Source organism: Microtus oregoni, unplaced genomic scaffold (assembly GCF_018167655.1).
Source record: "Microtus oregoni isolate MIOR12 unplaced genomic scaffold, Mior012 000027F_ref0000203, whole genome shotgun sequence".
Taxonomy (NCBI): Eukaryota; Metazoa; Chordata; class Mammalia; order Rodentia; family Cricetidae; genus Microtus; species Microtus oregoni.
The window spans coordinates 14064656-14070098 of NW_024543086.1; positions in this window are offsets into that span (position 1 = coordinate 14064656).

Consider the following 5443-nt stretch of genomic DNA (forward strand, 5'->3'; position numbering starts at 1 on the left):
GGAGCCATGAGGGCTCAGGTATGTTTCATTTTCACTCTATCCATCAATTCAAGGACCTACACAGCAGTTAACCCTGGAGAACGGGTTGGAGGCTGAGCTAACGCACTTGTCTCTATTCATGTAGGTAATAAACACCAAGTTGCAATGACCCATAAACTTCCAGCATGTGTTATGTTATTGGTTTTACTGTTTTACTTGCTCCTTCTATCCCTCTGAGTCACCCACACTGTACACGTCCCCAAAGTATCTGTGCCTCAGTTTCCTTCTCGGAGAGAAGGTAATACAGTATCCTCAGGTGGCATCATTGGTTTCGGTTTGAGAACAAAGAGCAGTCAAGGCTTCAAGGCCCTCATAAAGGGCAGACACCTGCTGCCATGCACAGGAAGGTTTGACTAGAGGCTGGCCTCATCATTAAGGTCATCTGAGGCAGGTGTGGCATTCGCCTATGATCGGCACTTGGAGACAGAGGCAAGATGATCTTGAGTGTGGGTCTAGCATGAGTGTGGGTCTAGCATGATACCCTGGCTTGCAAAGCAAAGATATTAAAATAAAGTCACATATCATATGCTCTGGAATCTAGATGACCTGGTTTGGAACACTGAATTTGTCAATTGTTTACGTTTAAACAAGCCTCCCCCCACCCCCCCACTCCAGCCACAGTAGCCATAGCTACCCATCATACCTATTTTCAGCTGGGAAAACCAAACCAAATCCTCAACACACAAGAGCTTTGTTTTTCTTTTTCTGACATTGATGTTCTTATTACCATTAGATCTCTGACACTTTTGAAGCAGAGAAAGTGTTTCAAAAATTCAGAAAACTTGGCTGACAAAATTCACGTGAACACTGAAGTCCTACATGCTGACGACAGCCCTTTAGGTAGAGGAAAGACCCTCCGTAAGCAAATGACAGGCAAGTCAGATGGCCAGAGGAGAGGACCGTGACCCCAGCAACCAGGTCCTTCTCTTAGTTCCACAAACAGCGACAGTAAATATTAGAGAGGAGAGAGGAATTGGAGAAGGCCCCAGCGTGGGTCCCAAATCACTTCCCCTCCCAAAGCAGAAGCACTGAGGTTAGGGACAGATGCAAGGCAGCCAAGGTCTGGCTGTAAAGTACCAGAGGGAGGAGCAGGAGTGGCCACCAGAAGGGAATGCACTTCTTGCCATGTTTGTAAATAGGTGCTGGAAATGGAACTTGCCAGGCCAGCATGTTCTCTACTGTCCTAGAGCCCCATCTTGCCTCTTGCCTTCTTGGTATCAATTTCTCCATCTCTCCCCAAGACCTGCCCTTCCCTCTTGCTCACTTCCTGTATATATCCTTGAATTCAAATGGACTCAAGCTTCACGGAGGCTGGGTGGTTGAATGTGGCTTATTATGAAGGACATGCTTGAATGCAGGACTTTTAGGCTTCAGGGACCTGAGCAAGAGAGTTGCCTAGTAATTACTTGAGTTGGTCTGTATCTTTGGGGATCTACTGGCACCATGACAAGTGGTGACTATAAGGACAATTCATTCAGGAACCCACCTCCAGGCTTAGAGCTGGTGAGGAGCTCTGGGTTTTGCTCAGAGTATGAAAACGCATTCAGCGAGACACCCACCTTCACTACTGTGAAATCGGGGTAAACATCAATGACACATTTTCACCCAGTTAGTTCAGAGCCTTGTGTGGAACTCTACTAACTAGACAACAAATGTCAATATGACCAGCAGGGTCCACTATCCTGCCCCCAGCGGATCCTTCTGAGTTGGGAGTTTGCTAGTCTCTGGAGCTGGGGAAGAGCAGATATGGATGGGGAAACTGAGGTATTGAGACTAAGGGATCAAGGTCATAGGGGCTCAACAGGCGCCTAGTCAGGCAGATCCCAACAGTGCCTTCTCTTATCACACTACCCTTCTCCTGCCTGGCTGCCTCTCAGGCGGCTCGTGTCTGCACCTAGCAGGGGCGTGGGACCATTAATTCTCAGGCAAATGGGTTGTAGGCACGTGTAGGCAGCAGGTCCTGGGACAGCTCAAACAGGCTTAGACTGCCCCGTGCCCCATGGCAGCCGCCCCTCTGGCCTCTAAATGATGGTGTGGAGCACTTGAGTGTTTTCAGGATAAACAGGAGGGCCGGGGCAATTGGGGAGGCTGGTATGCAACTTGGCCTAGCCAAAACAGAGAAAACACAGGACTCCCCCTGCACTCCTTGGTGGGGGTGCACCCAGGCCAGCTGGGGGTCAGCTTGGGCTTCAGCCTGCTGTCAGGGTCCATAGCAGTCATCACGAGAGGGTGTGTACCACTTTCCACCTACAGTGTGCCCCTGCATGGTCTACCCTGGCAGTCTCCGGGCAGGGCAACTGAGTAGGCTAATTCTCTCCTCCCTGTGACAGCTTGGGAACAAGATGACTGTGGAGAAAATAGTGCCAATCTTACTCCAGTTCCACCTCTGTCCTCTGAACCCCTAACACTGCTCTCCGTCCCCTAGCCAAGAGTCTGTCGGGGCCTCAGTCCCAACTCTCCCATTTATCATTGTGGGAATTGGGGCTAATGATTAAATCTTCTTGTTTAATTTTCAAGATGTTGTGTATACTGGACAGCTACTAACCCCATGGCTCAAAAGCGCATGTTGCTGAACCTTGTCTCAGCAGGCAGCCCTATGCAGCTCCCAGGGAACATTACCATGTAGGTAGGTACAGGCGTGCCAGATCTGTAGATACTTCTGACAATACCCAAACTCATAACCATCCTCTAGATGTTAGCACACAATCGATCTTCTGTGTTTTAAATGTTGGAATCAGAAAGTACTACGTGGCTTACTACTACTAAGTCTGAAGGCCAGGGTTGAACAGTAGGCCCTAGTTGGGGAAGGCTCAGATCAAATTGTATCTTCAGTCTGGTAATGGGAGGACCAAGGGGCTGACTGGAGAGAAAGGGAGTGGGTTGCCCAGCTGTGCACAGTCCAGTCTTTTGTAAGACATCCGGACAGTTATTAAGAAGAGGGCGCCATTCCTGCAACTCCTCATTGGGCGTCTCAGTCCCATGTCCTCATAGGTGCGTGATTCCTCATGAAGCTCAGAGGAAAAAAGTACCAAAGACTGACAGACACCAGCTCCCCTGAAATGTCTGTGTCATTGAGGAGAAAGTCTGGTGGGCGCCGGAGTGGCTGCCGCCTCTCCAGCATGGGCGATCTCTTCACTCAACCCTCCATGGTGAACAAGGGCAGAACTGTGTCAGGAAGCACTGTGCATCTGCTTCATCTTCGGGGCTTAGTTACCTTCTGTTGTGGCAAGTCACACTGCTTCTCCGTTTTTACCTATGATACAGATTTTCTCTTAGGAATGGGGCTGTTTAAGTTTAATTTAAATTAGTAAATAAATAACGTTCCAGGTGATTGGCAGACATAGCAGACAGCATTGGAGCGGGAAGGAAGTGGCTGGATTCTGGCATACACTGTGTTAGGTAAATGAGAATGGCCTTGTTCTTAACACGGCCCTGGAGGAACTTGTCTGACCACGCTGGAGGCAAGCGGCAGCAGGCCAGACTGCACAAGGCTTGGATTGTGGGTAGAGGGTAGTGGGAAGTTTAAGAACCTGCTGGGACCCACATGCCCTGAGATGACCCAGAGATGGCCAAAATCAGACCTGGAAGCTTCAGAAAGTATGCCATGACAAATCAGGAGAGAGAAGAAACTGAATATCCTTGCTAGAATATCCACAGAGAGTTGCTAATCCTAAGCAATGCTTGTACACCAGTATCTGTCTGGTGTCACGTAAACAGTTGAGGGCAGGGAGTTCAGAAACCTGGGTCCTAGTGCTAGAGTGACTGCAATGTGTGGCTGTCATCTTCAGAACTGGGTTCAAATCTCCTCCTCCTTCAGCCTCCTGAGTTTATATCCTTCTACACGGTACCTGCTTCTTTGTGGCTCAGTTCCCTCACCTATGAAAGGAACTAATAAGGATTCCTGTTACTAGGGCCTTGTGGGGATGAGCTGAAATCCGTCATTTATACTGCTCCACAAAGTGGGAGTGAAGATGCCCCTGAGACTCCACAGTGAGTAGCTTCTACTGTGATCCTCAGCACCACTTCCCAGCAGACGTTTCCTGGTGTGAGCGAGGAACTTCAGCACCTCCTTACCTGACTTGGGGTACAGCAGCCTGCATCTGCCTCTGGCTCCACTCAGTGCCTGTAACTTTAGGGCAGAATCTTGGTGCCTTTGTTTATGAAGGCGTGGATGGATGGAGTTTGCGCAGGAATCTCTCTACATTCGTGTGTGTGTGTTTACATACCCAGCAAGTTTTCAGGTACACAGTGACATCTAACCTAACACTTCTCCCCTCAGCGAATGTGAATACACGCACACACATACACACACACTTACAGAGAGAGAGAAAGAGTGCGAGGGAGGGAGGGAGGGAGGGAGGGAGGGAGGGAGGGAGGGGGGAGCACCTGAGATCTTGGTCTGAGGCTGAAAACCTCTTGGCTCAAGATCTTGACAACAGAGACAATACAGGCTCTATGAGCGCCAGGCCGGCATATTTGCATATGGTAGAGAATACAGAACATGTAAACATCTCAACTCTAAAGGGCGGCTTGGTGGCTTGCAAATAGGAGGATCATTGGCCTTTATTCAGTCCCTTATTTCATTCACTGAAGACTTCTGTGAAGTGGCCTTCTGACAATTCTATTCCATTCAAAAAATAAAATAAAGATTGTTTAGGAAAAAGCAAACAGTTCAGAAATTATTAAAAATAGACTTTTTAATCTTTTTTATTCCCTTTGTGTCCCTTGTTTGTTCCCATCCATGTAAAGGACATTAGCCGCTGGTGTGGATCTCCTCAAAGCTCTCTTTGGGGCTGTGGAAACATACCTGTCCATACATAGGAATAGAGGGAAAGAAATATATCTCTCTCCCCACCTCCTCTACCTGTGTGCTTTGAGACAAGGTCTTCCTATATCCCAGGCTGTGACTTCAGGATCCTCCTACCTCTGCTCCAGAATACTGAGATCACAAATGTGTTCTCTCTGTTCCCAATTATTCATAGCTCTCTGTGTATCGTTTTCCCAACTGAATAGTTGTTGTGGAATATTACTTTAACTAGGCAAAGATGTGTTCCATTTGTTTACGCTGCTTTTGTTTAATAATGTAAAGATGTTACATTTGTTTGCACTGCATTTTTTTAACAATATGAAGATGTGTTGCTTTGCCTGTCTAAAGCACTTGGTCAATACAAAGCTGAACAGCCTATAGCTAGACAGTAGAAGAACACAGGCTGGCAGGCAGATAGAATAGGAGGAATCTAGACTCGTGAAAGAAAGGAGAGAGAATGAGGGGGAGAGAGAGAGAGAGAGAGAGAGAGAGAGAGAGAGAGAGAGAGACAACCGGGGCCAGCCAGGCAGCTGCCAGACAGACAGACATGAAGTAGGACATACAGAATAAAAGAAAGGTAAAAAGCTCCGAGGCAAA